Below are 11,575 nucleotides of genomic sequence, written 5' to 3' on the forward strand. Positions count from 1 at the left end.
CTTTTCTTTGAAAAGCGCTAGTACCACTATGATTCAGAACAGGAACTTGAATTTCAGCAGGGGGTTGGCTTTTGTGTTAAAGATGTGTGTTTTTGCCATCCCTGTCAATATTTGCCCAGATTGGGCCATGTTATAAACCTTTGACAATCTCAATATATACATGGTCAGTAAAGACTTGTTACAGTTTTGCAGCTAAATCCCTAAAGATTCCATCTGCAATAAGCATAGTACAGCCTGGAGACCCAGGGAGCTGAACAGGACTTTCTCTGCAATTGCACCTCTGGGCTGCTGTGGACCAGGCCAGGGCCAGACATCTGATCTAAAAGCAGGAAGGCTGTCTCTCTTGTGCTCTTAATGACCCATGCTGCTGGCATGAGGAAGCTGCATGATTCGTAGATTCTAAAGCCAGAAGGGACGATTATGGGCATTTAGTCTATCTCCTGCATATCACAGGCCAATTAATTCAAGTTTGAAATAGAGCAACATTTTTAGAAAAGCATCCAGCTCCTCAGGGCTACTTCTGATGGTTTAAATTCCAGAGGAAATAGTGGGACTAGCTGGGCAAGGAGACTGGAACCTCAGAAGGACAACTGGGACTGTTAGGACAAGGAGATTGGAACTGGGAGCTGGGTGGAGGGAGACTGGGAGCTGAGAGCCAGAGGATACACAGAGTTATAGAATTTAAGTCCAGAAGGGACCATTAGATCATTTAGGCTGACCTCAGAGAAGACTGGAACTGTCTGGACAAGGAGACTGGGACTGGCAGACAGAGAGACAGCTAGAGGGGAAAAGACTGAAATCAGAGGAGGAGCTGATAGGGAACACTGGGAACCAATGCAGTGGGAGGAAGGAGATTAAGGGAGAAGAGACAGATCTAGTGGGGAGCCTGGGTGCAGGGGGAGAACTAGGACTGGCTGGGCAAAAAACCAAGGCAGGAGGGAGAGGAGATTGGATGAGGAGCCAAGGAAGAAGATTGGAAGCCAGGTGACCAGGGCAGCTGGGGAAGAAGAGAGACAGATAGAGATGAAGAGTGGGGGAGGAGAAGACAGACTGAGATTGGGAAAGACTGGGAATGGGAGTGAGGGGACCATGTTGAAGGGAATGGAGTAGACAAATCTGTGACCACTAGAGCACTCCCCTCCAGAGCCTGGAATGGAACCCATGATTTCTGAGTCTCACCATTCCTCTGCTGTCAGCAAATAGCCATGCAACTAATTGGCAAAATGTTTAATCTCCCTCTAGTGCTGGTCCACATACAGGACCACCTACTACTTCAGTAAGTTACTCCATTAGCTCAAGTGGCAGATCTCTGTATTGTTGATCTAAAAATTTCAACTCTGCTGATGACCCATTAGAGTGTCAACATGATGCCAATTTAATGGAATTTCTATGTTTTCAGGTCTCTTTTTTAATTAAGTAGGAAATGACACTCAAAACATGTTAAAAGAACATTATTCTGGTTACCAAGATAGACAAACACTCAGAAGTCAGGAAATGCCAGAATTCAGAGTGCCCGTGCTACCTTAATTTGAGCTCTTTGTGTGCGCACGCTATGATACAATCTTTAATAACATGACCACATACTATTTTTTCCCCGCCTCATTCAGTACATATAATGGCCTTCTGGGAATGAATCAGGAAACTTACTTTTAGGACCCCTGCTTCATTTGCTTCAGAAGTTGGAAGGTGTATAGTGAATGAGGCAGGGGATTGCAGGCTGGCAAAGAACTGTTTCATGGTTAAGATAGCTGAAAGTTACTCAGGAGAATTAGATTTTATTCCTTCTTCTGACAGAGTTCCTCTATGAAGCTGGGCAAGTCTCTTCAATTACTTCAAGCATTTCAGAGGTAGTCACTAATTGTGTGTGCCTCATTTTCTGGGTTTCACACTTGAGCCCAGGAGATGGATTTGCACAAGTGCTGAGCATTCACAACTGCAACTGAAGTCAATGGGAGCTGTGCTTTGAACACGAAGTGCTATATCTGACACAGAGTACTTTTTGAGAAATCAGGCCCTAGACATCTCATATAGGGCATGCAAAATTGGTGGCCACTTTTGATTGGAGTGATGGAACCAGAGAGGCTAGGGGGCTAGCACACCTGCAATTAAAGTATGTGCAGGGGGCAGAGGCAAGAGCAGGACCCACAGGATCGGCTGGAGCAGCCACCATGGTGCACCAGTTTGGGGAGTGGGTAGGAGCTCTCCTCTCCCTGCCTTCCAGAAACTGCAGGTCCTGGCAGAGACACTTGGCCCAGGGGACAGGCAGAAGCATGTGCACCAGGGTGGGGTGGGACAGGGCTTCAGCACCTGGGTGGGAGGCAGGATGGTATTGATGCAGAGGATGCCAGCTGCCAACAAGGGGGGTGGGGGAAGAGAGAGAACATGGCACAGGGCACCAGCCCCCAAGGAACTGCCTTAGCAACAGCCAGGATACCTCTTCTCAGCCTGGAGCTGGGATTTCTTGTTCCTCCTTCTATGCCTCTCTCCCTTCATTCACAGAGAGCTTCTACCACTTCCCCACTTTTGATCTGAATCTCTCTACCTCTGTTCCCCATCTGTGAGAGGGGGATAATACCTGTCACCTCACTGGGATGTTGTGAAAAATATCTTAAGTGATGTTTGTAAAGCACTCAAATACTGTAGTGATGAGCAGAAAAGCTCATGAGGAAACAGAGTTCTATCTTGTGAGAAGGGTTTGAATAGTCATAGGTTATATATACACACACTGCAGAAATAGTTATGTATTTTCTTCTTTCCCTAAGCAATACATGATTACACTGTGGAACAATTTTAAAACAAACATGTCACAGTTAGGTAGAATGTTTATTTCCATAACAATATTAAGATATGAAATATGCTGAGTAAAAAAAAAATCAAAAGAAAATATAGCATTTGATCACAATAAATATCCATATGTTTCATTAAACACATTTGTAATCTTTTATAGGAAATAAATGTGTGATTTCTTCAAACGTACTAAAGAACTAAAATGTCACCTTTGTTAAGTTCCTCATAAGAAAACAGCAGTGGAAACTAACTATGCCTTACCAGGTCCCTTGACTGTGCACTTAATTTCTCTTGCAGGTCACCGCCATATTGCTATGTTACAAAGAATGAGATACTGTCAATGCTTAGGCATGTTATCGGAAAAGAAGAATTTCGCTCTTGTGGTCTTACTTTTGGATGTTAGCTTGGTGAGCCCCACACGCCCCATCCCTGACTGTAGGGCATCCTCCCAAATTTAACAATTTTTAAGGGGTACACAGTCATCACACCCAGAGAGCTGGCCAACTGGATATTTACTCTAACTTACAACATAGTATTTTATATCAGAAAAAGGCAAGGCAAGTGACAGGTGAAAGAAAACAAGGTACCCTGCAATGAATTCCCCATCCTTTCTGTGATGGAGACCAGTGTTACTATTAATTTACATAACAACTGTCTCTACTATAATCTTGTCTTTCCTCTCCCATCGCCTCCATTTATCTGTTTATTCACTGTTGCATGATGCCTAACTCCTAGGCTGGGATCTCCTGGGGGCAGGTTCTGTCTGTGTTATTTGTTTTTACAGTGCCTAGTGCAATGAATCTGTAATCTCTGTTTGAAGTCTTTAGATGATACTGCAATACAAATAATACATAAACTAACAACAACAAGCATGTACTCCCTTACTGCAGGCCAGCCAGACTACTGAGTGCCCAACCTCCTGTACCTTAAACTGATCATACATTTTCAAAATAGTAATAATAATACCCATTTGGAACTTTTTATCTGTAGATCTACAAGTGGGCAAAAGAGGTCAGGATCATTATCCCAGTTTTACAGATGGAGAGACTGAGACACAGAATTGAAGCATTTTGCCCCAGGTCACACTGTAGGCCACTAGCAGAACTGTAAATAGAATTGAGGTTCCCTGAAACTTAGTCTTGTAATCTACTAGGCCCTGTTGCTATTATAACTATTTTGTAATAACCATACCCCCACCCTATTATGCATCATCAGCAGGATTTGAACACTGAACCTTTAGCACTACAGAATGCTACTATTTGAGCTAAAGGACCAACTAATAAAATTAAAAGCCAAGTTTTGTAGGAAGAATAGTATGAATTGACATTAAACAAAGAATGGGTTCTTGGCATATACCAGGTCTTTGGGAGGTATTAAAAGAGATCCCACAAATTGATAAACCAGTGTAACCATGTAGCTTCAGTTATTTTTTTACTACCACAAAAACAAGAATGTTAACACGTGAAGGCATGTGGACAAAAAAATTGTAGGTCTTTGTGTGGGGGCACAAAATCTATGGGAAGTGGCAGGGTCTGGGGGTTTGTGGGAGGACCCTGGGGGAACCAAGTCTCTGGGGAAGTGGGAGATAGGACCTGGATGGAGCTGGGAGGAAGGAGGTTGAGAAGCCTGAGCAGGAGGAAATATTATGAGGACAGTGTCCTCCAATATTCCCTTCTACAAACTCATAAATAGAAATAGGCCCATCTGCGGTCTAGATCTGAACAAAAACCAGCACTGCAAGTGTCAGCCCCCATGCAGACCCCAAAGTCCAAACAACCCTGACCAAAAGTTGAGGGGGGATTCAGATAATTTGGGGGCTAAGTGATGGCTCAGTTGGTTCTCTAAAGGGTTTAGAATCTGAGCAGTTTTCAGAGATTAGATCTGCCTTTTGCTTAAGATGGAAGTGCCACCTATTCATCATAGCCATGAATGTGTATCATTTTCAGATACTGCTAAAAAACACACACCCTAAAATGTGTGTTTATCTTATTTGGAAAAAAGCATTGGAAAATTTCTGTGTGAAAGCAATATACCTTTTGAAGGCAGATACTGTATGTACTAGGGTAAAACCAGTTACATCACTCATTCTTTTTCTCAGCATCAGCTACACAGTTCTTGTCCTTTGAGTTTTCCCAATTGGCTGTGGAACAGTGGCAATGAAAGACACAGGAATTATATGAACAGTCTATACATACATCCAAGCATACAAGACTGTTAGAAAGGATTTTCCTGTGATTTTTTTGTAGTTCAAACAAATTAGTGTATGGATGCTATGGTTTCAACCCTTGGAAGAGATACATTTCTGGTAGTGGGACACTTGCCACAAGCCCAAGGCTTCCTGTTTCGCTAATCCTATTAGTTAAATAATCATGCTGGCATGTGGCACTGTCTCAAAACTGGCACAGTATCAACATTTCCTATTACATTTCATTACTGGCAGAGCAAACTATGTAAGCACATTATATCCTGTCCATGCTTGCAAGGCTCTCTTTCTTTGCAAAACAGCATGATGGCTTTTATAGATACAGGCGGAGTATTGTATCTATAAACTCAAAATAAGCATGGTAAGGAGCAAATAACTATCCAAACATGAAAAGAAGAAAAGACAATTATTCACTAAAAACACAGCGCTAAAATAGGAATAGCATAAGAAATAACTAACATAATATACAATTCATCATGTATAATTAATGTATGCAATCATTTAGTATTCACATCTCTCTACTTCATTTTCTTCACTAAGATGATACATTCCAATTGCAGCTTTATCTAGTGTGTGAATGTCATGTATTTAAAATTATTTATTATTCAGTATAATTTATCCTGCTTTTTAATATATGCACACCCCAGTACAGTCAGATGGGTCAAGGTCATGTGACCAAAAATACTTTTACATTGTTTACCTCTTGACCACATTATTGACCTCTGGGTCACATGCCAAATAGTCAATAGTTTCTGAACTCTTGACATGAAGAGGTACAGAGAGCCCATAAGGTCTTGCACACCATTTAGCCCTTCAATTTTGTTTTAGAGGGGGTTAGAATGAGGCTTGGTCAGATGCTCTGCATTAGGGTGAATTTCATCCTGAGTTGGCATTTGGCTTAATCAGGCCATGCCAGCATGTCTCACCCAACTGCAGTGTGTTTGGCAATGCAACTATAGGGACCATTTGAAGTTCTTCTACCCCTTTTTCCAAGGTCACAATTCCTGGAGAAAGTTAAGGACATCTTCTCCATCCTCATTCTTATTGATCTGTTCAATGCCTGCCACACAAATGAATCACAAACCTAATCGACCACTCCTGGTGCCACTACTTCTGCTCAGTCTTGCATCACATAAGTATGCCTTTGAAATATCTCACCCACAATGTCCCACCACGAACTCAAACTTAACATGAGCAAAACTGAGCTACACATTTTAGACCAGAGTCTTCCCTGCAGCTGAACTCTGTTAAGTAGGGAAGGGGCAGGAGAAGTTATATCTCTGATTCTGCACTGGCCCAGTCCCAGCCTGAGCTGGAGAAGTCTAGTTAGGCTCTCATTTCTAACTTCTCACCCAATTGCTTCTTTCATTCCACCTCTTCATTTACTTTTTCCAGATTCATTTTACTGACATCTTTCCATACTGCCCCTTATACTTGAAACTCCTTCTTCCACTTATGCAAAAGGTTTCTTCCATCAAGACTGGGAAGCCTGCTGTATCATTTATTAATTTCTACATTACAATGTGAAGTAGGTTGGAGCTTCCTTTGATAGTGCAGGTGACTCATTAAAATGGAATAGAAACACTTCCCAGAAACATGAAAGCCTAACAGTCGTGGCTCTGTTGAGTTAATGTTCTAATCCACAAAGGCTAGGCTTAGCCAGATTTATAGTAACAAATTATTTACTTATACATCACTGACAGTGGTGAAAACAAGCAGCTGAACCAGCACTCTGGTCTCTACAAGTCCATGTAGTTTCCCCAGAGAAGGGCCTGAATGAGGAAAGCTGGGGTTAATTACTAAATCAGGCTAAGCTTGAGAGAGCTAGGTAGCCCATTAACTGGAAGATTAGAAAGGCACACAGGAGGGAAGTGCGAAGAGAGAGGAAGGGACTAGTAAGGCCAAGAAAAAGGGAGCTCTCTGTGTGGGCAGATCTCTTCCCTCTGTTCTCTATGGCAAAATGATGTTTGTATGTCACTGTAAACAGAGTTGCTGCACAGGACTGTAGAGGGATGGTGGTGGTAGAGATAACACAAAAACTACATGTTGGCATTTACAACTGTAATTGGGGAAGGCAGGGTCCCTTGCATAGTGGTTATTGTCTATGATGGCAGTCTCTCCTAATGGGTCTGCTCCAGGGGGCAGTAACCCTATCTAGTGGATACAGTCCTTGGGGCGGCAACCCCGCTGAGTGGATATAGTGCAGGGTGGGGTAGGGGAACCTGGGACCTCCCACTCCACCAGGTTCCAACCCAGGGCCCTGGGAGGTTGGATTGAGCACTCATCTGTCGGCATGTGGAGTCAGCTTCCCTAGGGTGCAGACTGAGGTAGTAAGTAACCCATCTGGCTACTGCTTGTCTGTGGAGAACGTCACCTTCCAGCCCTAGACTCTGTCACTGTGGCACTTCTGCTCCCCAGCTCAGTGTGGGCTCAGCTCCAGTCCTTCCCTAGAGGACCCAGAGAATGTCCTCTTCCCTGGCTTGAGTTGCCTGGCTTGTTTTTATACTCCACCCCCACCCGAGCATGCTCAGCAAAGGCGGAGGGAGGGAAGCCTCTTTAGCCCAGAACTGCTTCTTAGACACCCCATCACAACCACCCAGAGGTATTAGAGCCATTTATACAAGAAAACAGAAGTGGAGGGGACATGTTCCCTGTCACAATCACATACACATTGTAATGTCCTAGAGCAGTTGTGTTTTCAAAGAACAATGTGAAAGATAACACTCCCTTCTGGTACAACTGTTGGCTATCTTTTATTAAGATTTTAATGAGAACAAGTTCCACCCAATACTAGTCCAAGTGGAAAATTCAATTACCTTTGCATCTGTATGACAGTGATATGATTATTGAACCAGACAGCTTCCAAAAGCTCAGTCCCTTTTTCTGTCACAAGACATAAAACAAAAGAAAACCAGTGGTTTTTTACTTTGGTATGTTGAATCCACTCAAAAATATCATGAGAACACCACTTTTAAGATAAATCAATAATACTAGAAATAAGCCTTAGAAAATCCCTTTAGCATATCATAGCAGCAATGTCTTTATAGACTTTAAGGTCAGAAGGGACCATCATCATTATCTAATCTGAACTCCTGCACACTGCAGGCCACAGAACCTCACCCACCCGCTCCTGTAATAGATCCCTAACCTCTGAGTTACTGAAGTCCTCAAATCATGATTTAAAGACTTCAAGTTACAGAGAATTCACCATTTGCACTAGTTTAAACCTGCACATGCCCCATGCTGAAGAGGAAGGTGAAAACACTCCAACATCTCTGCCAATCTGACTGAGGGGAAAATTCCTTACCAACACCAAATATGGCAATCAGTTAGACCCTGAGCATGTGGGTAAGACCCACCAGCCAGCCAGCCGGCAAAGAATTCTCTGTATAACTCTGAGCCCTCCCCATTTAGTATCCCATCTCCCACCATTGGGGACTTTTGCTGCTGGCAGTTGCAGATTGGCTACATGCCATTATAAGCAGTCTCATCATAGCATCCTCTCCATAAACTTATCAAGCTCAGTCTTGAAGCCAGTTTGGTTTTTTGCCTCCACTGCTCCCCTTGGGAAGCTGTTCCAGAACTTCACTCCTCTGATGGTTGGAAACCTTCATCTAATTTCAAACCTAAACTTGTTAATGGCCAGTGTATAGCCATTAGTTCTTGTGTCCATGTTGGTGCTTAACTTAAATAACTTAACTTAAATAACCTCACCCTCCCTGGTATTCATCCCTCTGATATATTTTTAGAGAGCAATCATCTCTCCCCCCCAGCCTTCTTTCGGTTAGGCTAAACAAGCTAAGCTCTTTGAATCTCCTCTCAAAGTAGGTTTTCCATTTCTCAGATCATCCAAATACCCCTTCTCTGCACTGTTCCCGTCTAAAGTTATCTTTCTTAAACATGGGAGACCAGAATTGCTCACAGTATCCAGATGAGGTCTCACCAGTGCCTTATGTAATGGTACTAACACTTCCCTGACTCTACTGGAAATATCTTGCCTGATTCATCCTAGCATTAGCCTTTTTCATGGCTACATTGGTGGCTCATAGTCATCTTGTGATCAACCAATACACCAGGGTCTTTCTCCTTCTCTGGTATTCCAACTGATACATCCCCAGCTTATAGCAAAAATTCTTGTTCTTAGTCCCTAAATGCATGACCTTGCACTTTGCATTATTAAAGGTCATCCCATTTCTATTACTCCAGTTTACAAGGTTGTCCAGATCTTCTTGTATGTTATTCTGGTCTCCTCCGTATTGGCAACACCTCCCAATTTTGGATTATCTACAAATTTTATTAGCACACTTCCACTTTTTGTGCCAAGGTCAGTAATAACATTTTTAAATAAGATTGTTCGCAAAACCAGTCCCTGAGGAACTCCACTAGTAACCTCCCTCCAGTCTGACAGTTCACTTTTCAGTATGACCCGTTGTAGTCTCCCTTTAACTACCTCCTTATTCACCTTTCAATTCTCATATTTAATCTCCATCTTCTCCAATTTAACTAATAATTTCCCATGTGGAACTATATTTAATGCCTTACTGAAATCCAGGTAAATTAGATCTACTGTATTTCCTTTGTCTAAAGGAGAAGTTATCGTCTCAAAGAAGAAGATCAGGTTGGACTGGCACAATCTATCTTTTGTAAAACTAGGTTGTATTTCCCCCCCTCCCCCCAATTACTGATAACCTCTATGTCCTTAACTACTTTCCCTTTCAAAATTTGTCCTAAGATCTTGCATACAATTGAGGTCAAACTAGTGGGCCTTCAGTTTCATGGATCACTTTTCCCCCCTTGCTTAAAAATAGGAAATTTATTAGCAATTCTCCAGTCTAAGGGAACCAACCCTGAGTTTACAGATTAATTAAAAAGTCTTGCTTTTAGGCTTGCATTTCATGTGCAATTCCTTTAATATAGTGTGTTACACAACTATTTCCTTATGGTGGACCATGTCTTATGTGGGTGCACTGCTGCTGTTCTCTGTTTTGTTAGTAGCTGGGTGGATTGTAGGAAAATACTTGTCCTTTGCCTCCCATGTAAACAGTAGTAAAATGTTCAAGAGAGTGCTAGGAGAAGTCCTGCAACCAAATTAGCCTCTATAGATTGTCCCCAAATGAGGTATATTCTGGCCTCTACCTGGCAAATGTAATCATCAGCACACATAGCTATTCAAAGGAGCATCAAAGTGTGCCCCCACCATACATCTTCTTGATTAGAATGATTATTGTAATGTACAGTACAAAGAGTAACATCTCCATGCCCCACACTCTCTCTGCCAGAGGCAGCACAGCATTTGGCCCTTAGGGTGCTCTCCTGTACACATAAAAAACTAAATAAAGGTAATTCACTAACTAGAATATAATATATAAAGGACAGCAGCCCTCATCCCTCAGGACAGATGCCAATCACTAGCTGACTTCAGTAGGAAGAAACTTCCACCATGGATACATCAGTGCAGAATTGTCCATTATGCCATGCTCCTCCATGCCCTTTCCCATTGTTCCATACTAACGTGTGCATTGCTATGCTCCTCTCCCTGGTATTACCACCACCCCAATCCTTGAAAAGCCATCTGTAAGAGGGTCCGGACTCACCACTGCGGCGCCTCCTGCTGGTTGTCCAGGGAATTAGCTCTCCAGCCTCTGGAGTGCCCTCTGCAGGCCAGTGATCTGCCTGTCCTCTGCACTCAGGCTCCCATGTCCCTCCCAGGACCCTGGTGCCCCTTGCTCTGGGTGCTGCCCCCTGGCAGTACCCCCACACTCTAGGTCTCCCCTCCCAGGGGAACCCCCACCCACTAACCCCACCTCACAATAAGGCCACTGCCAGTCACCAGTTAGCCCCCACTCTCTGGGGCAGACCGCAGTATAGGCCACTCATTGGCAAGGTTGGGTTCAGACCTGCTGCCTTGGCCTAGCCCTGGGCTGCCCTCTGCAACCCCCAGTATCCCTTGGCCTATTACCAGGCCACAGCCTGAGGCTTTCCAGGCTGGAGCTCCTCAGTCTTTCCCCAGCCCTGCTCCACTCAGGTATCCTGTCTCACTCCCTGCAGCCAGGCCCTTCTCTCTCTGAAGGCAGAGAGAGACTCTTGAGTTTTTGGCTCCCAGCCTTCTTATACAGGCCAGCTGGGGCCTGATTGGGGCATGGCCCAGCTGTGGCTACTTCCCCCATCAGCCCAGTAGCTTTTCCCTTTGCCCCAGCCCTCTGCCAGGGCTGTTTTAAACCCCTCAGGCAGGAGCAGAGTAGCCACCCTGCTACACCATCCCTATCCCCAATGCAATTACAGTTCCATATTATGTCCCCTACTGCCCTCAGCAAGTTTAGAAAACTCTGCTAAAAAAAGACATACTTCCACTTTACAAATATATTGTGTCTTAGTGGGTCCTAAAGAGAACAAAGTCAGTTTGTGTAGTTTGAGGATGATTGTGAGGAATTTGATGTGTGTAACCTGGGTAATAATATATTGGAATTGAAAGAGTGTGTGTTGTGGAGAGGCTGTGTATGTGAGTACTTTAGGGTATAATGGTATTTGAGTGATTAGACACATGAATTGTATTAGGCCTGCTGGTTAATATTACCATTAACCTTG

General features: G+C 43.5%; 1 long non-coding RNA gene across 1 annotated transcript; it reads right to left on the reverse strand.

Annotated features, from left to right (window-relative positions):
• Positions 1–2,472: 2,472 nt before the first annotated feature.
• LOC135973030 (uncharacterized) lies at positions 2,473–11,053 on the reverse strand. The gene is made up of 4 exons (XR_010589719.1): positions 10,585–11,053; positions 7,807–7,873; positions 4,821–4,927; positions 2,473–3,620 (listed from the first exon to the last, which is right to left on the reverse strand). It is a non-coding gene; the product is annotated as an uncharacterized LOC135973030 (long non-coding RNA).
• Between the last annotated feature and the right edge of the window lie 522 nt (positions 11,054–11,575).

This window comes from Chrysemys picta, chromosome 8 (genome assembly GCF_011386835.1).
Source record: "Chrysemys picta bellii isolate R12L10 chromosome 8, ASM1138683v2, whole genome shotgun sequence".
Lineage (NCBI taxonomy): Eukaryota > Metazoa > Chordata > Testudines > Emydidae > Chrysemys > Chrysemys picta.